The sequence below is a fragment of the Melospiza melodia genome, chromosome 12 (assembly GCF_035770615.1).
Source record: "Melospiza melodia melodia isolate bMelMel2 chromosome 12, bMelMel2.pri, whole genome shotgun sequence".
In the NCBI taxonomy this organism is placed as follows: Eukaryota; Metazoa; Chordata; class Aves; order Passeriformes; family Passerellidae; genus Melospiza; species Melospiza melodia.
Genome location: NC_086205.1, coordinates 12,459,394 through 12,480,483, shown reverse-complemented (window position 1 = coordinate 12,480,483; position 21,090 = coordinate 12,459,394). Strand labels below are relative to the sequence as shown.

The following is a 21,090-nucleotide window of genomic DNA, read 5'->3' as shown; positions in this document are numbered from 1 at the left end:
CATCTCCTCTGAGTGAAAAACTCTGCAATCTTCCAGACAGCGTCTCTCTCTGTCTCTCTTTCTCTCACTCACTCCGACCATCTGTTCCCAGATTACAGATTTCTCTGCATGAGTACCAGGTAACAGACGTGACTTCGCCCAATAACTACAGCAAAAAAGGCTTTCACACACTCTCCACAATCTGTGAACATATGATCAGTCTAGGATAACATGTCGTGCCAAACACACACCAGAGACATTTCTATGCAGTAACAGAATGAACCCTGAAATCAGGTACTTGGCAACCCCAAACCTGACGTTTCCTCTGCGTGGTTTGAGAAGAGCCCTCTGTGCCCACAAGAAAGTCTGTGTTCCTGCCCTGGTGCCTTTTACTCAGGGGTAGAAGAATAAAATCCTTCTCTCAGGTTTTGCTTAAAGAGAAGCTGGTAATATCTCACTGCCCCATGTCAGTCCTTGAGGCTGGTGTGGGAATGAGTCTCTGTTCTCTACTGGCAGCTCCATAATGAGCATTTGCCAAGTGATGAGAGACATCATCATTTTATCCATCTTTTGTCATCTTCACTGGATTCCTGCTCATTCTGGGTGAGAGTAGGATATAGACAGACTGATATCCTATACATAAGTGTGTGTATGTAATAAATCTTCAGTTGTATATCTGAGCACTTTTATCCCCTCTCCCATTGTCACAGCAGCCCTCAAAGGACCCTAATGAGACTGAATATTAAAGAAGGGGTTTTTTTAACTTGAGGAAGCTGCTGCTCACTTACTCAATGGCCACTGAACCCTGAATTGCCTGAACCCTATATTGCTCTTTTAAAATTTATTTTCTGTAATGGTTGAAAAGTTAGGGAGCTGACTTGAAGCTAAGGAACCATGTGTGGGTACCAAAGATAGATAAAGCACAAAGCAATGGTTTGTTGAGCTATCACACGATCCATGGGCCAAGGTTAGTCTTTATCTCTGCTGCAGGGTATGTGCTGCAAAAGGTTCCAACAAACTGGTAATATATTTATTTTTTGATAAGTAGATGTGTATGTTAAATGTCTCATGTTAGTCTTGTCTACTCCAGTGACTTGAAATAAGAAAAAGATCTTAGACAAATTAATACTCAAGAGAAACTGTTACAGAAGCTAGAAGGGAATTTGCTAGTAAATATTCCTTTTAAATGACTTTTACAATATTATTTACTATCCCTTATATTTCTGATGAGAAAAATAATTGGTCATCTGCTACACAGCATTAAAGGAAAAAATACTTTGAACAACTCAAGACCTGAGTGCACAAAGTCTTCCCAAAAGTGAGAGAACTTCATTAGGTTGTATCTATGTGCACTGGCAACCACAGAAACAAAACTATAAAATAATGTTCAGAGAGTTGGGGTGCACATGATGTATTCATGTATTATTAACCTGCCTCATATGGCCCTGCCTGAGTCTTGTTTCCCAAGAGCCAACATCCATTTTCACAGTTACAATGTGAAAAACACGAGTGGTAGAACAGTAATTTGACAAGTCTCAGTTGGAAAAAGAATGCTTCCTCCTAAATGTGGTGCAAACGCAGGGCCCAGAGATGCTGTGAGTGTCTGATGGGTGGGATCCAGGACAAAAGACAGTGAGTGTGTACAATTTACAAGCTGTGAGTGTGTGAGCTAATGCTGTGTGCTTACCTGGGATCCCATACTTGCTGCTCTATGCTTAATTGAGGGGTGTGCTGCTTTTGGGATGAGCTTACATGTCTTCTGACTTCTGTCTACAAATGTTTACTTATTTAACAGACATCAGCATTTTCTGTGCTGCTTTGTATCTCAAGTACACAAATCTAATGAAGCATTGTTGGTGTTAAGGCTTCATTTTATATCCCATAGTACAGGTGATTTTTATCATATGGTACAGAAGTTACCAGCAAGCTCCCAGTTAAAACACAACCTTGGTCTGATGCTTGACAGACACCTGCCACACTGAAAGAGTTTCTCTTCTGGTTTTGCCCTGTTTGCTAACAGCTCCTATTGGGTCCTAAAGAGGATTTCACACAGTAGGGTGATTAAGTGGAGGTTGATCTTACATTTCCTCAAAGTGTAAAAATATTTTAGCCAGTCAGTAGTGCTTGGGATTCATTGAGAAACTGGAGAAGGCTGTTCTCAGAGCTGGGCAGGGGCCCTGGGCTGGGTCTGTGGGGCTGGGTGATGACGTGAGTGCATTGAGTGTGCAGGGCTGAGCTTGGGACACAATAGTGCCCTGTCTCTCCATGGGTACACCAAAGGAAGGGCTTTCTCCACTTCCCTCTCTTCAAAGCAGGCATCATTTTCCCAGGGAGTTTGGAATTGTTTCTAGAGACTAGAGGTAAAAATGCAGAGTGTTTCTGGTACATAGCACAGGAAAACTTGTCTATTCCAGGTTTTGTCCAAGGCAATTCTCTTGTGCAGTCAGAGCAGCAAACAGTTGAGGAGCATAAAGACACACAAATATTTGAGAGTGAAACATAGTTATAGACTAATACAAAAGAAGATTTTCACTGTAAACAAATCATTCATTGCTATTCTTTCCTGAAGATTAGCTCTCAATTTGGAAGAAATCTCCATTTATCCAAGGCACCCTCCTGCCTCTGCATTGGAGAAAAGAGGAAAAGCAGTTATTTAAGCTAGGTAATATCTTTGTCAGAAGAATTGCTATGTTCTGAAAATCAAACTGATCTGGGTGTGATTACCTCTGTGAAGAGGTTTATGTTTTCAGCATTACATAGAAGGTGTTAAATAAGTGTTGACTCAGGCTTCTGCCTTTTCTCTCTAATTTCCCACATCTTAATTCTTTACTTTGGGCAACTGATTCTGAAACTTGAAACTAAATCTTCATTTTAATGTTCTTTTTGTGCTTCTTTCACTACTTCATCCACATCTTTCTGCTTTAATGACACAATAGTGTGTAGGAGGATTAGTTACACTGATTAAAAAAAATAAAAACCAGAACAAGAATGAATTAATCTACAAGCCTGACACCTTCATTAAATAAAGTAGGGAGAATAATATATATAATTAGCAAGACTTCTGCTTACTGTATGCTCTAATGTATTAGCCATCTCATTATTTTAAAATATTAATTGCCTTGAAATTGGTAGCTACTGTTGTTAATAGCTAATTAGGGCTACTCTTAAAAGGGAGCTATTTACTGATAATAATTAAATCTTGGAAAATTGGGGTACTTAGCCACATTTGCTTTCATACTCTTTGTTTATCCCCTTTCAGAATCTATAATTTAATGTTTCTCCCTTTAAACAGAAGGGCAAAGAGAGACAAACTCATGTTCTATAAAAGGTATTTACATTAGAAAAAAATAGAGCAAAAAACCTTTTATTCTCCTTTTTGTTAATATAAGTGTCCAAATACTCAGTAAAGCACGTGGTGGAGTGGAAGCGCATCTGTTTACTGCTCTCTGCAGTGCTCTTTGCATTGTACCTGTGCTCCACAGCAACATGATTGATACCAGCACAGCCTCTGCCTTATTCCTGGAAGTATTTTTCTCATTTAATGGTTATGTTCTCAGAACAGAGATCACATTCCTGTTCACCAAGCTCCAGTTCTGCAAAATCTGTTCTCCTGTTTCACTCAACACTTTTGCATCTATTTCCTTCCATATTATTATAAATTGTTATTTATAATAAAATAGTAATAAATATATACTATATATTATGTTATTACATGCAGCTTATTGCATGGTGGGTAGGGGGAGGGGCTAGAGAAAGCTAATTCTTTTTTGGCATTTAATTCTGCATAGAGAAAGGGATATACAGAAGTGCCCAACTGTGACTGAGAGCTTTGGCAGCTATGAAGGCTGTAGATAGTTTTCTTTTCTGCTGTCATAGCTGGACATTTACAGAACCTACAGAGAAGACAGTGGCAAAAATTCTCTGAAAAACAGAATTATGGGTTGTTCTGTCATTTTTCCCTGGCTGGTATGCTTGTCCTGAGCAGCAGGATGTGACATCTCCCTGAAACAAGGATATGATGGATACAGGAAATTCAGCACTCCCCAGTCCTCCCTGTCAGTGGGATCCTAATTTAGTATCTCCTATCAATAACTAGTTTGGATGAAATTTCTAGGGAAACTTAAAGAATTAGGGGCTGCTAATGAGCTTCTAACCCTCTTTAGGTCTTTTCCAGCCCCCTTGCTCTCATTTCCAATGGCAGTCACTGTCACACAGTGAGCAGTGGCTCTCAGGGTCCCCAGTGAGCAAATCAGACTCAGAAGAAACTCACCAGCAGCTGGCACTTCAGTGGCCCAGCGTTGCCTTGGTTAAAATAAGCCCAATCTGTTAAGCAGAGAGGTTTCCACTTACATTTAGTCTGGTTGTTATCTATTGACTGTTCTCTGGTTATGACTAAAGGAAAACTCTTCATACCAGGGCAGACTTTGATGGAACATGAACTGTGCTTTGCAAATGTATCAGAGGTCTTTGAAGAGGTCAATAAGAAAGTGAATAAGGGTGAGCTGCTTGTTACACTTGTATTTCTGAACGGCTTTCCGTGAAGTCCTGTGCCAAAGAACGTTAAGGGAAACTAAGAAAAAATATCATGGTTTCTTCATGCAGCAGGCAGTAGATGTGTACCTTTTTTCAAAGGATATGGGGGCTGCTCTAACTTTACACGGATTCAAGGAGAGACTGCACAACCCTCTGGATGAAAAATCAGGTAACTATTACATTGCAGAACATTGAAACCAGACAGAAAATCCCTGCAGCTAAAAATAGTTGTTCTGTGGGACAACCTGTGTGAACTGCCATACATACATGCCCTCTTCCTGCTTTCCCAGCTCAGCTCCTTGGAAACCCTGCTGGAGATTAAACCTGGGCTCAGTGGACATTTGATGTAATCCACTGTGGCTCTCAATATTTTAACAACACTGGTCTTGTGCCTTGCTGGTGTCAGGAGAGGTTTGGGCTGTGTGTGAATGGCTGGAGGGTAATGAGACACTTTTCTTTCTTTCCCATCATTGCATGCTGTGATAGATAATCTGTTGTTTAGCCAGCAGACGATCACCTGATCCTTAACTGACCAAACCTGCCTTGCCAGAAAAAGCACAATTTTAAACTGTGCTCTAAAAATGACACACCTCTGCTGTATGGGGCAAAGCTGCAGCAAGTAGGTGTAAGTAGACAGACCTGAGAGACCCAGAGTCTTGTTAGATACCCAGAACAAATAAAAAAGTCCTTCATATTGCCCATGAGGAAAAGCTATTAGAAACTGTGATAGTATTTCCTTCATTGTGAATTTATTTCTCATATTTCATAGATAGACCAAAGAAGGATAAAAATCTGGCTTTTGCAGAAATTATATTACAAAATAAGTTGTACAAAGCCATAGGAAGATGATCTCTGATTGCTCATTCCTAATTTATAGCAATATACTGCTATTGCAGAATGAAAATGTACCTTAGTAAATTTGTACTTTTAAAGCACAAATCCAAAAGAAGGACAGTGTGTAAACTGTACTAATGGTGCAGGACCTGTGCAGGCAGTGATGGGAGCACTGCTGCTCTTGGGGCTCAGAGAAACCAGCCCTGATGTGGCTGTGCATTAGCAACAAATTAAAACTTGTTTTAGAATCCAGAATGTTAACTTGGGATGAAATAACATGAAAAATACTGCTGTTATGTTCTAGTTCATCATTAAATCAGTTTGGAAGATTTGGGTAGATTAGGTATTTTGGACCAGGTAATACAGAATTCATGTTTGCTAAATTCTTCATTTTTACTGGTTTAAAATCTCAACCTCAGCAATTTTTGTTGTGTTATCAATGTAAAGTCCATAGATAGAAACAAGGGAAGGTTTATGGTAAGAGATGCTGGTTTTTATGGAGTGTGTTGAGAAATGTTTTGAAAAAAAAATGGACACTTGAATTACAAAACCCCACAATCAAGTAGAATGAAATTATTTGAATTTCTAAGTGTGATTCCTTACATGTTGAAGACAGAAATGAAAAATGTCCAAACATACCCAGTGGAAGAAAAAAAAAACAAACAACAAAAATAATTAAACTATACAAAATAAAAAAAGGCAACTTGACTTATGGCACTCCAGTTGCAAAATGTCTGTTTTTAGGGAAGACATATCTGCCATGATAAAAACCACATTATTGGAGGGGGTGTTCCTTAAGAAAAGACAGAGAGAACTTCCATTAGGTTCTGATTGTCATTGTGTTAAGAAAATTACAGATTACTGAGATATTTCATTAAAAAGAATTCTGTCGCTTGAAACATTGATTTCTTGGCTAGTTTAAGGTGTTCTGCTTTTGAGACAGAAGAGGTGACTATAATAATTTTCTCTGACCCTATAAATAAAATGGGCCATAGAAATTCACAACATTATTCAAGCCACAAGTTGAAGTGTGGCTTTTGGAAAAGCGCCCAGTCCTGCAAAGTAAAGAGTGTCTCAAAATACCAATAAAATAATGTCTGGACAATATTTGACACATATTTGAGGTGTTAAGGAGAGGCTAAAAGGTCTTGAAGAGGCCCAATCTATTCTTGTTGTTTTGGTTTTTCTTTTCTAATGGTGGTGTCAGTTGGCTGTAGTTGATGTCAATAATCTGTTACCATACAAGACAAATACAGGGAACATTACAAGCATCTTCCCAAAGTTTCCTTACCCCCCAACTTCCTTCACCTCCATGATGTATTACCTGGAGTTGCCTTGGCCCTGGCACCTCTTACCCTTTTTTTGAAATGTGCTTATTTCCTTTTTTTAAGTGCAGGGACCCCCTGGAGAATGGACCTCAGACTATGTATCCCAAACCTGAAATCAGTTGTAGGGAAGGTGAACACGAAGTTCACTCCTGTGCTTAATTCAGAAATCAAAATGGATTTGAATAACTTAATAAAGGAGTTAAGGAAACTGAAATAGCACAGAGCTCTTATGAAACACTTAAACAAATGTTTACAGACTTTCTCCGAGATAGAACTAAGGTGGGCACTGTAAATAGGAGTTTGTTTATGAAATGGCTTAAGGGATAAAACTGTAAAACAAATTATGAACTCCTTCCATCCATACCCAAATTTCCATGTGAAAAGGTGCATCAATACAGTTCCTTCTTTCTTATTATGGTATTTATCTTGTCTGTTTTATGATTTCTTTCCCCATAAAGTTGAATTTGGATATTTGGATTATTATTTCCTTTAGGAAAATCCTGTAGCTGTTGTTATACCATCTCACAGGAGAGACATTCATGCAAATAAAGACAAATCATCTTAAATGTCTCTGCTATACTCTATGCTTTGTACTTTTGAACAAGTAAAGATTTTTCTAGAGTTTGATCCTGTAATGGTCCATCTCCTGCCTTCCAGGCTCCTAAATTTTAGTATGAAATTTGGGCTTGCATCCTCTCTTTCTCTCCCTGCCCTAAGTACCCACCCTAACTCACTTTGCAATACCTGCTAGGAAACAGGGGTATTACTATGCGAGCAAAGTACTTGGAAAAACTAAAAAAAAACCCCACATTCCCCAAGCTACCAGTATCCAATGAAACCAGTAATTTTTTTACAGAACTAGGACAGTGGAAACCACAAAACATTTCAGTTCCCATTCAGCTCCAGCCCACAAACACACAGCTCAATGCAAGTCCTCAAGTGAATACAACTTACTCTCTTTGACCTTTACACATTGGAAAACCTACTCTTAAATACCAAAATTAATAACCTTTCCAGCCATCTTCACTGACAAAAAAACCACACGTTTTTGTATGCTCTCCTAGGAGAGAGAAACACCATTTCAGGAATCTACCTGCCTATAATTAGAAAAGATTGCTGGTGTCCAAGATGGAGATAACAAGTAGAATAATGACATGTTATGTTGTACTGAACTGAGGCTATGTGACAAGAACTTAAACTGTGATGGAGTGGCAAAGCTCCTTTTCATGCTTCTTGTTAATGAGAGTACAGCACTATGCTGAAAAGGCTTACTCCTGTTTTGCATTGAAGTGAGGGGGAACCCTAAGGAGCACAAATTCTCTTTAGAAGATATTACTAATGTCCCTAATGTTTCCAGTTACTGAAATCCAGACTTTTATGTCGTGCCTGCAGCTTGTTGTAGTCGTTATAAATTGTACAAAGCTTCTTGGTCCAAGGTGTGTGTAAACAATATCTGAGCAGCAGTGATGATCCCTGTGCACCCTGGAAGGTGAGTGAAGCAAAGCTGGGGCTCCCACAGATCTGGTCTCCTAGCTGAGTGTTCCTGGGTGGGAGGGCTCCTGCAGGAGCTCACTGGTGAGGGCCTGTGGGGTGCTGTGTGTGCACATCACTGCTCTGCTCCCTGTGTGGCACAGGGAATGGCTGATATGGCCATGACCTCAAACACCACCCCCTCCAACCACCCAAACCCCCCCAGCACCAAACCTTGAGAGATGGCTCTTCCTGGTGTACTTGTGACATACAGAGGTGCACAGTGCAGTGGCAGAGGATTGTTGTGCAGCTCCTTCAGTTTTACCTTCAATGCAAGTTCTCTGGAGGACCCTGTGAATTACATGAGGATGGGTATTTTTAGGATACTATAGATATCAGGTGAGTTAACCCTGATTTATTCTGAAATAAGTGATTTCTCCACTTTACAGTGTGCTGAGCTTGAATTTAATTTGCAGTGAGGCAAAAGTCTTTTCAGTAAGCCAGTCCTGCCTTGAAGAGAATATGTCTTAGCTTTTGAGCCTTTGTCACAAAACTGAATTTCCTGAACCATTACAGGAAAGGAAATGCTGTTTTGTAAAAAAGCAGTACTTGCTGAATTAGGAACTGACAGATCTCTCACCTATATGTTTCTTATTTACTCCAAAGTCAGCCTTGTTTTGACTTGTATTTCCAAAGACATTTAGAGAGGGAAATAAAATACAATTTTGCATGTTCCACATGTACAAAAATCTTCACATAGAGTAATGTAAGTCCTTCAGCTCACCCAAAAGTAAGAAGAACCTTTCTGAAGACCTGATGTAGAGCTGTTTGCTGTCTGGTATGGTTCCCTGAGGACACAGTCCTAGGCATGGCCCTGGTACACCTCTGTCATTCTTAGCAATAATTACAGATGAGCTGGGGAGTGGTGGTGTTTGTGAGTCAGACTTGAGGATCAAACACTGCAGTTTTGCAGCAGGCTTCTAGATTTTGTTGGGAAGGAATGGTACAACTTGCAGCATTTATTGTCCATGCACAGGTCACAGTGTAGCTGAAGCTGAATATTAAAGTGGGGTACATGTATTGTCACTTCATCCTGTGGCAGCTGCTGCTGCAGTGAGAGGCTGGGAGGCCTTTGCTGGGGATGGAGGGATGAACCTCTGCATAGGCTGCATCCAACAGAGCATGTACTGCCCACTTCCAAGGGCACACCTTCTTTCCTGACACTTAAGACTGGTGAAACCCATGTCCAAGTGTGCTATTTATTACCTAAAATTATATTCTAAGTGGCTTTTAAGCCTGTTGCCAGGCTTCAAATTACAAATGATCTGGGCACCTAGTGCATTATTAAAATGTTTTTGTCTGTCAACAACGCAAGCAGATTTCAAGTCAGCATCAAAGACACATGATTTTGAGATACCAAATAGTTTTATCATGGTCCTGCTGATGCAAGGGATCACATTTAGCATGTGGAAAGATTAATATAGATATCATGTGACATCTTCTCTGTGACCACTGCTAAAGCACAGTGCTTTGTTGTGTCATCCCTCACCCATTTGTCAGCCATACCTAATTGATTAGGCTACTGTAACATTTTTATTCTGCATGTGAAGTTCCCTCCTCAGCAATCTCTCCCTCCCAAAATGTACATTCATCATTAATTACAAAATCAATGGGAGAGATGGTCTGGACATATACAATTGATAGCTTCCCTCTTCAGATTAGCATAACCTCCCAATTCATTACGTGGAGTGAATAATACAGTTGCTGCCACCATGAAAACGGGCAGGTCACCTGCTGTAAATTTCTTAACAAAACATGGTGTCAGGAGCCTTTTCATTTGCTGAGTGTTTACTGTGTGTTTGGAGGAGTCCATGCTCTTTCTGAACTTCTCTCTTGGCAAAGAAACAACCATAAATTTAGATAAATAAATGCTTAAATATTGAAAGACTGAGAAGTTCCATCTGAAAGCTCCAGTGCTTAAAGTGAATCCTGCTGACACTGCAACTGTGAATAAGATATTAAAAAAAGATGAAAGGATCAAAAAAATTTGGTCCCTATGAACCCAGTAATGTTTCTTGCATGAGAAAGGTAATGGGAATTTAGGCCACAGTGTGCATACTTTCCTGTGTTTTAGCATATTAAAACATTGAAATCTCCCAGATTTTTTTTTATTTTTTTCTTTCTCTTTACTATATTTGGATTAGAGTCTTCCATTCCCCTTTTCTCAAAGAAAATATGCTTCCAGTCACATTTTCCAAAATAGCCTCTCTGGTCTTTTAGTAGCTACTCACTTATAACTTTACAAGTCAGGTCAATTATGAAATAGATGCAACATTTCCTGTAAGAGTCAGAAATTTAGCCAACATTAAATAAGTATTCCCTTAACACAAGGATAAAAGAATAACACATTTTTAATGACAATTGATGATCAGGCTCTGATATTGTTCTCCATGTTGTACCTTACTTCAGTAGCTTCACTAAAATTAATTTGACACCTTGGGGAATAAGGAGATGGACAACAAAGTCCTCCTGTCATTGCCAGGACACTGGATTCTTTATGCTGAATAAAGCTTATCACAAGATCTACACATATATGAAGGACATGTATCTTAAATGATAAGATAGGAAAGATGATTTAGCCATTTAGGTAAAGGGAATATATGCTTTCAATTCCCATAAACATTTACAGAGATTTTACTGGAGTTTTAGGAGGAGTAAAACATCATTCCAAATTAATTGACTGCGAGAGAGCCATTCACCTCAGCAGGATTTGGACCAGGTTTCAAGTGATTTAGTGACTTTAATGGACTTTATTCTAGGGATTATAAAATCAAGCCTTGTAATGTTTAAATTGGGGTTATAAAAAAAAGGTTGGAACTGAACTGAAGCATTATTAGAAAAATGTCATCTGTAATAAATAAATTAGGTACAATACCTGAAGAAAGACTAATACTAGTATTTACAACAAAATTCATGCCAGACTATGAATAAGAATATTGATAATTGTCTTCCTTGTTATTAAATGGTATTGTATTTATCTGTGTGTTAGAGGTTAATGGAATATACAGCTATTTACAAACATGCCTTAACCCAGACATATCTAGTTTGGTGTGAAGAGAAAGTTAAGATCTGATTTTATTAGTACTTCTGGATTGTCCCTTGAACTAGTTTTGCAAAACTCCCAATGTGATTGACATCCACGGGTTTTATTTAGATCTCAGTGAGGAAAATTACTGCAATCTTTTGCTCTTCAAATGTACATTCTGAGTCAGATATTCCTTTCCCAAAAACTTTCCAATAGGATTCACTGGTAACAATCTAATTGCAAAATCAAAGTCTTTGTTAAAATAGTGATGTCTTTCAGCACACAAAATAAGGGCAGAGTGCATGGAATGATTGAAGCCATACTTCTAGTGGTATTCCCTGTCAAATATATATTTCTATTACTTGTTTCAGTATTTCTCATGTTCCAAATCATGGGACTTTCCTATATTTGTCAACTCCTCAGTCATCTGGCAGGTTTTCCTAGCTGTTGTTTTCCAGTAACCAGAATTCAATGATATTACCAAAATCCTTGCCAGAACCCCTTTGTCTCACTTCAAATGATTCTTGCACAGCCTCCTGGGGTGCTCTGCAAACCTCAGCAGCCATGTGGCACCTTTCCTGCCTCACCCAAACTGGAAAGATGGATGAATCCCATCTGATTATTTCTGCAAGAGTAAGGTTTTCTTAGCTAAATAGAGGCCCTTTTCATGTGGAAAAAAATCCCTTGCAGACTATTTGCCTGTGTAACTACATTTATGAAGTTTTCTAAAAGCATGCTATTGCCTATTTGTGATGCATTTTTTCTACATTTCATTATATAAATATGTACTTAGGAGCCTTTATAAAAATGCAGATTATTGATCCAGTCCTATAAATATTTACTCAAAATTTTAAAACTCCAGTTATTTGACCTGATTGTATGGCTATTCATTCTTTAAAAAAAAAAAAAAAAAAAAAAAAAAAAGAAGAAGGAAAAGAAGCCCCTGTAGTATATCTGTATTGGGAATTTAAAAAAAGTTCACAATTACCTCAAAAAGCTGTTAATATTACTTTTGGGGCAATTTCAAAGTTCCCAAATTGTGTGTTTCTCTTATAGGCCAATGGCTTACAAAATTTTGTGTTTAAAATATGATTTTTTTAATAACAGGAAGAAAAAAATTAAATATGTTTCAGTTCTAGAACTTGTTTTCTAAGTTTCAGCCCAGAGCAAAATTTTTATGGTTGAGCTACAAACCTCTGAAAATAGGGGTTTACAATGGAAACACTGACACCACTTTAACTATGGCAGCGCTGGCAGAGCAGTGTAATATACACTAGAAATAGAAAGCAAGATTAGAGATGACATTTAGGACATGAGGCCTTCTCCAGGCTGTGGGAAAAATAACTGTGGTCTATTTTTTTCCACAGCCTGAAAATGGCCTCCTGGTCTGAGTGTCATCTCTAATCTTATTTCCCATTCATACCATGCATTTAACGAACTCCTTTTTAAATTATTATTGGCAGCAATTTGTTGCAGTTTGAAGTACCAAGCCATGTCCAAATCACAGCTTCCCTGGCTAGCACAGGTCAAGGTGCTGGGGAGGGTACCAAGGACACCAAGGACTTGGCTGATATTTTGGTCTCCACGATGTGCCACATCTGGCTGTGGGAGCCAGCCCTGCTGCTCTGGGTCAGGCAGGGCAGAGCCCCTGCCAGCTGTGCCAGAGCAGGGCACTGCAGCACTGGGCACACTGCAAACTGCACCTTCTAAGGGCACAGAGAAGCCTGACAGCAGCTACACTTACCCTGGAGTGTGTGGAGCAGCAGCCAGGACAGGCAGGTACTCGGGTGCAGTGACTCCCACCACTACTTCTGGAGCAGGCCACGTTTCCCACCACCATTTAGCCTTGATCCAGGGTCCTGAGTACACCAAAGTGAGAATGGCCAGAACACTAAGAAATAATTTGGTTAGATGTGACTCTGGACTAGGCTGTCTCCACCACAAAGCCGGTGTGTTAATATTGTCAGGCAGATCCCTCTACCAGTGGAGCCCCCATGAAAGGAGGGACCTGATACTGTCTCCAAAAGGTAGCTCAGCTCAAGGGATAAGTTTTAGATTTCTCCAGGTTAAACACTTTTTCCAAATCATGGGACTTTCCTTTATTTGTCAGCTCCTCAGCCATCTGGCAGGTTTTCCTAGCTGTTGTTTTCCAGTAACCAAAATTCAATGATATTACCTTAGACATCCTCTGGCTCATAGCTGCTCAGTTTTGTATTCACTGCATTAAATGATAATTCCCTGTATACATTTATGGCCTTTTAATACCTACTGTGCCACAGCATTGCTTTGCAGTGATCTTGCAATCTCCATTCTCAGCGTGGGGTAAAAAGGAGCAATAAGGAAAGAAAATGCCACTGCAGAACAAATGCAATTGTAATTACTTCTTGCTCCCACCAGAAGAATGCCAGTAGGAGATCCATATCCTGAGGGTGATCAGACAGACAGAATGCATCTATCCTGTCTATATTGCTTGAATGGTCAAGGTAGAAACTTATTCTACATTTGAACTGCATTTTCAGTACTCATCTGATCAATTCTTTTTATTCCTGTACTCACAGTAGACAAAGATACTGGCAGCTACTGCCCATTCTCCAAGAAATGTATCCTGCAAAGCAATAATAGAGGCAAATTTATTGCTGAAGCAATTGCCTAGTGAAGGTGCTTCATTCCAGCAGTGTGGAAGCTGGTATTAGTGCAGGATAAATACGACCTGTTCTGTGTGTACGTGTAAGTAGGTGTATAATTTTGTTTGTAAGCATGGTGTTTTCTTGGCAGGTACTCTGCAGCCAGCAATTGCCAGCTGCTAAATGTTCAAAGAAACATGATTTGAATTGTTCTCCACATTGGGAGAGTAGCCAGGAAAATGCATTTAATATAATCAGTGGATTCAATTCTGACAGCAGAGATGTAGAAAAATTTGCTTACCTGTGAACATCTTTTGGATTTTAATTTTCAGAAAAAGCAGTTAATAACAACTATTCTCTTGCATAAATGATGTATCACAAAGCCAGAAAAATTGAAATATGAATTATTTGGTAAAGTTGAGCTTTCATGTTCATTTTTCTACAAGATTCTGACATTGTTATTGGCTCAGTGTTTCATTCTACTTCGTGTTGTTTATAGATCCAGGAAAATGTCATATAGTTTCTTTAATGCTTACAAAATATAAACACTCTTTTAAAAATGTTCTTTTCTGTGGTTAGATCTCTGACTAAACAGTGCTTTTTACACAAGCCAAATGCATGATATAGTAATTTGTCAAAAAGTAGCACGAAGATTTGAAATGCCATTAATTACTGAAGCAGCTGTGAAAGGCTGGTAACCACAGTTCTTGTGCACAGGCAACCACTGGGACACACAACGTTCTTCCAAAAGCACCTTCTTGGTCATATAGGGCTGGGAGTGTGGCACATGAAGAAGGGGTAGATCAAAAGTCTCTGCTGGGAAACCAAAGCCTGCACTTAAGGCTATACTGTGCTAATCCCTGAACATGGAGTGCTGCTCCTGTCAGAACACTGTGTTACACCAGCCACTCTGTCTCACTCGTGACAGCCCCTAATCATATTTTTGGCCAGAAGAGCCAGACTAGAAGTTTCTGAGATAATTCTCTACCCACAGAAACTGTGAGGAATTAACTTGAAAGAACTCTGTTACAACAGTGCAGTGGTGTGAGCTGGCACTGGTGATAATCTCACCTGGTCCAGCCCAGTGTGAGCCACCATAACTCTGGTTTAAATCATTGCATGGATTTCCATGCAAAATCCAATTTCACCAAGCACACAGTATTGCACCTTCTGTTACCCTGGCACAGCCCTGTGTCCAGGTGATTCTGTCCCACCCAACCTGAAAATTTGGGCTTGCTGTTTCATAGAGGGAAGGAATGTATTTACAAAACAAAGCTGATGGCTGGCAGGCATGGATCTGCAACTTGCAAGATCACACCAGCCAGGCATGTCCTTGACCCAGAAAAAAAATTATGTTCTCTTTCTAGGGATAGTAAGTGATCTTGGAAGGACTGTGGCAATGGGTGATATCAAGCCAACACTAGGTCTTTTCTTCTGTTTGCTCTTGAAATATTTTGTGTGATGATTCTGAACATACATGGTACTACTGTTCCTCCACATTATCAGTGAGCATATTAACTCTGAGCTGATAACAATCAAGGGAAGAGAGAATGTGGCAGAATTTGCCTAGGTTTAGCACTAGTTCTGATTTTCCAGCACACAAAAATTTAAAATTCATTGTTGGAAAATTGAGCAAAGCAAACCAGCCTCCTGGCACGATTTGCTGAAGCAAAAGTAAACTAAAGTTCTGAGCTTCACACAACTCTGTGTCCAGCTCACCTAATTCCAGCAAAACTGCATGGCTTCATGCTGCATTTCTTCCTCTGAAAGACACTGTTGATATTTCCTGGTGGTTTATTTCCTTCTTGTGTGCCATAGAGGTGTGACAGTGAAAGCTTAGTTACAGTGTTCATGCACAGCATGGGAGTTATCTCCTCCCTTCATCACTTTGTTCATAGGAAGCATTAGGAAGAATGTTAAAATGCTAAATTGTGAAGATTTACAGCAACATTTTTCTATGATAACCTTATATTTATGCTAATGGGAAACTACTTGGAGTATCATGCTGGTCTTATAGCACTACTACACATAATCCATTTTTGTTTTACAGCTTGGGAGGCACATTAGCTGGAGCTGACTGAACAGATTTTACTAGGTGATGAAGATGTCTTCCTCTAAACTCCCCTTGGTTGCTTCCCCTCCATGATGAATCTTTTCCTTTAAGTCACTTTAGAAGCAGCACTACTGGGAAGCAGCAGGAATCCTCCTGCAAGAGATGAGGATTCACGTCAGGATGACACTGCTGACAATTCACAGTACATCAACACAGGTAACACTGTCCTTTTTTTAAATTACATGGTGCCTGTGGATCAGGCTTCAAAGGTGACCATCAGCTCTCATTTCTAGGTGCCCTGACTCGAGTCTGAAGCTCCTGAGTGGCTGGAATTGGCTTCTCACTCCTTTATTTCACTCTCATTTTCTGTGTCCTACACATTCTCTACTCCACTTTGGAACAGGGATTTGCATCACAATTTCCCAGGTGCCAGAGAGTGCCTTAGCCCATACCAAATAGGTTTGCAGTGCTCTTTTGTCTGGTTCAGGGATTGTTTTGCTGTTCAGAGCAGGCTGAGATGCCCTAGCAGGTGGAGAGCTTGGTTCCCTGTCCAGGACTGCCATTTACCAGGTGCACTCGGCTGGTGAGGATGTTCTTGCTCTGACTGAGAAGAACCTGCCAGTCATTCTGAAATCCTCTCCCATTGCAGCAGATTTGTTACTCCATGGGAAAGTTCACATCTGAGAAGCTTCTCAGAAAAAATACTGATGTCCCTAAAGCCCTTCTCCATCCACTGACATCTCATTTTTTTCTACTCTCTTTGGTATCCTTTTCTGGAAATCGAATCCTCTCATGCTCTTGGGGAAACCTGCCTTTGGCAAAGACATTTAATGATCCAGAGTTTCTAATGCTAATCCTAAATCAGTTTTTGCAAATATTGCTGATAAGCTTTCTTATCTTCTCTTGGTGCTGCTCATTGCAAAAGGGACATGTTTTCTCTTTGGTTTTAAGAAAATGCCTCTCTGATTTGCAAGTTAAACTATTAAAAATAAAACAAAAAGCTTGATACGTTGTGTCTTAAGAAAACCTCTTAACTATATCATGATTTTGCAATACTTTTATCAGAATTAAGTTATAAATTCTTATATCTGTCTGTTTTACAGACAGAATATTGCCAAAAAAAGACACTGTTAACTTATGGTAGCGGGTAATGCCAATTCCTGCAGTCTGGTCCTAGTCTTCCTTTGAACATTTGTTAGGGAAAATATGTAAAATTGATTAATTTCTTAAGTATAATAATAGCAGCAATATTATACTGTAGTGAAGGTTATTTTGCATAACTTTAAAACATTTGCAGAAGGCTCAACATTTGGTGCCTTAACACAGAAGTATGTTCCCAGTAACAATTAGGGTTTGTGGTGCCTGCTGCAGTAGCTGCCACAGCCCTGAGGGTCTCAGTCCCCGTTTTCCATGCCCAGGGCACCATCAGTGCCCCCACCTTGGCTGGGGTCACTCTCAGGGTGTTGTCTGGATAGCTCAGAGCTCAGCTGTGACAAGGGGACAAGCAGGGTGACAGTGTCCAGGCTAATGTCTGCAGGAATTTGCACAGGGGGAGCAGGGCAATGGTGAGAGCACAGAATAAATCAACGTGCGAAAGCAACTGCAGTCAAATGTCACACCCAAGCCCTAAGGGGCCTGGGATGCTGTTTGGAAATAGGTTGGGTTACCTGTCAGCGTGGTATTTTCTTTCTGTTGCTGGAGAATAATGTTATCTGAGGATAAAACCTAAGGAGCACAGATGGTGGTTATACAGACCTGACCCTCTAAACCCTTGTCATAGCAAATTATTCCATTGACGTAAATGGGATTAGTCCTATGTAAAAGATCTCAGTTATATTATCTAATTCTTCCATTATTGAAGTTATCTGTTGAATACAGTTTTGTTGGTTTGTGTGTGTCTATACATCTGTAATTAAATAACATTATCCATGGGACAAACCCTGTCATAGCCTAAGAGTATTGCAGTCACAGACACTATGTAGGACTGTAGGATATAAATTCTCACTTAATGAGAAATTAGAAACGTTATTTCTGCACTTTCTAAGCACAGAGATATAAACCCTCATTTGACTTTGGAACTTTCTTTGCTTGGAAACCATCAGCCCAGAGTCCAACACTTGTCTAAAGTCCAATGATTCCTTTTGTGAAAACATAGACATTGAGGACTTGTGGTTGTGGAGCAAGAAGAGTTTAAACTGTAAGGAAGAGTAAAACAGATTAAAATTTAGAATCAAGCCTTCTTTGTTTTTACCTATTGTAAATTACTTTATGTATTATGGTGCAAATCTCTCAGCATTTCTTGAAATTCTGTTTGTTTAAATGGAAATAATTTTTTCAGCTGCTATTTCTGTTGTCAGAGAAGCCTCTACACTCTGAATCTCTCATGAACAAGGCCTTACTCCACTCATTTTCTTAGGAAACAGTCCTGCTGGTTTCAGAAACATCAAAATAAGGTAAGTTGCCCTCCGGTGGGAATCTTGCAGCCAAGAAATTGACTCAATTGCTTAACTTTACCATGTACCTCACAATGTCACTGCGCAGTTCGGTTAGAAAATGCTTCCCACTTCCTTTTTTCTACTTAGAACTGAAGCCAAACCCTTGGAAATCCCTTTTAATTAGGAAAAAAATAAAGGAAAATATTGAATCCCTGCCCTCTTTCAGTTTTGAGGGGAAAAAAATACAATTTTTGTATAAAAGCCACACAGTTCAGCTCCGAGCCTGGCAACTTTCAGTTGTTGTCATAGTTGGGCATTATTTAGACCTTCTCATTTACTGTCTAGTCAACTATTTCTAATTTGAGGATACTTTTTCCCCAGGAAAACCTGAAATCTTGGAGTAGAAACCATCCCTGGCTTGGGGTTTGAAGCCCTGGGTCACATGGCCACCCGTAATTTTTTAATCATGCTGGCATTACTGGACCAGGTATGGCAGACTGGTGGCACAGAAACCTGCCATGTTTTTTGAAAACTGGATTCCCTCTAATTAAAAACACATTGTGAATTCTCTGAGAGGAAAAGAATCACAGCATGGCTGATTTCTATTACAGCTATCACTGTCGCACCATGGATTCAGCTAACTGAACCATTTTTTATGAATAACACTTAGTTTGAATTCTGGCACTTTTAATTGAGTGAGTATTTTTTCATTATTTTACCAGGGATGGATTGCAATAAATATGACCACAATGTTTCTGATCCGTTTTTTTTTTTAAACATAACGAATGTGATGACCTGCAAATGTTTTGCTTATTTTTAGTCTATTTACTGCAGAATTCTCCTCTGGTAGAAACATACTTCTTCACTAAAGGGTGAAAAACATAATGGTATTAGTTCTAGATTCTCACACACAAAGGCTATGAGAAAGAAACATGGAACGATTTTCACAAATGACAGACCAGCCCAGACCTCTTCTTAAAAAACAATGCAAGGAGACTTTATACAGCTGTCCATGCAGAAAACAGACAATTCATGTAGTTTAGCACTTTTTCACAGAAACATTTTTGCCTCTGCTATAATGCATCATTCATCACTGCCCTTTATCTGAAGAAGTTAATCCACAGAAATTGTTGGGAGCTAATTTTCTGGAGTTCCACCTGAATCTCACTACGTGTCAATGTGCCTTGTAGTATTACAGACAGTAACTTGTCTGGTGACACCAGAGGAGAGCTCTGTATGTCAAAATGAATAGGCCTGTAACCATAAATGTTAATACAGCAGTGCCAGTGAAGCACAGTACAAGCTAATTCTGACATTCATTTCAGAAGCTTTAATTTAATTCACTCATAAATGAGCTTGATACAAATATTAATTTGAAGTTGCTTATATTTCTCATCTGCTGGCTAAAGCTTGCAAACAATAGGGGAAAGGTCTTGCTATACTGCCACAAATAAGTAAACAATCTTTTCTGCCAAGAAGACTCCAGTGTAAATGCAGAGTCAGGGAATAATTTTTCGACTAATTTATCCTGCATATGGATACTTGGAAACTACAGATGCTACATAACGATTTCTATCTACAAATATTTCCCAAAGGACAAGAGAACTTCAGTTGCACCTAGTTTATAATAAATCATTGCCATGCACTGCTGCTAGCCCACATTAGAGAAGCACAGTGGACAGGGTGAGGTGTGGGTGAGCAGTCTGGCTCAGCCTTAGGAGCACAATTCCCACCTGAGGTCAGACCAAGGCAAGGTCAGAAGTTGGGAAGAGGACATGAAGAGGATACAAAGAGAATGAAAACCTCAGTCTATCAGAAAGAAGCTGCAACATAAATATTTCCCTGTAAATATTTCCCTGCCTTCTCTTCTCTCTTCCTCCCCCAGTGCTTTCTCCCTCCGTGCTTTGCTCTGTTCCTGGGGCTGTTTTCCTCCTCTTCCATTATTCTGTGCATACTACCAACCTCTATCCCAGAGATAGCAGGAGTGCAAGGAAAACAGGGCTGCAAAATGATCTCTTTCTCTGTATTTACATTGGTTTCCAGCTCCTTCTATGAACAGGCATATGGTGTTAATCTAAACTGTCCAACACATTAGTGGGAGGGAAGTAGCACCCAGAGGATTATTACAACATTTTACCTGGCAGATGCCACCATATTTATTGATATGAAAATTTCCTTCCTCCATATCAGCCACTGAAACCTCCCTCTGTGAAATTCTCTTTATTTTCAGCATAGCTCTATTAAAATATTTTTTTAAACTCCTTAAGTTTTACTCTGTCTAGAATGTACATTCATTATTCAGGAAAAGTTATCGCTAAAGTCAATAGAATTTTAAAGTAATGAATGATGTGCTTATTGTAGTTGGCTGCTTGAACACATTGCATTTTTATGAGTAATTTCTGTGGGCTCCATATATATGTGTCCATATGTATGCACAGGTTATATGTATGTATAAGTGTATATATGCATATAGATTTTTACCTTTGTGTATATATGTATTTTTAATTTTTATCTTCAAACCTGTGATTTTATATCAATATTCCTGAAGAGAACACTAAAATCCATTAACAATGGCACATCAAAATGCTAAAAAAGGAGAGCCAAAGTAAAGTATCATTGAATTGACTCTCAGATAATCCTGAAATGCGCAGTAGTGTCAAGCCAAATCTGGAAAGCATTCATAAAATAATGCAGGATATATTTGAAAAAAATTTAAAAATTAAAGTTTCCTTATTTGTCTTTTAAAAAT

At 39.3% G+C, this 21,090-nt stretch overlaps 1 long non-coding RNA gene across 1 annotated transcript in view; it reads left to right on the top strand.

Moving 5' to 3' along the window:
* Window positions 1–21,090, top strand: part of LOC134423636 (uncharacterized) — a 226,680-nt gene that overhangs the window by 182,035 nt on the left and 23,555 nt on the right. Inside the window, exons 5-6 of the long non-coding RNA XR_010029159.1 lie at window positions 15,904–16,122; window positions 18,245–18,359. This is a non-coding gene — a long non-coding RNA (uncharacterized LOC134423636). The remainder of the gene's footprint in view (window positions 1–15,903; window positions 16,123–18,244; window positions 18,360–21,090) is intronic.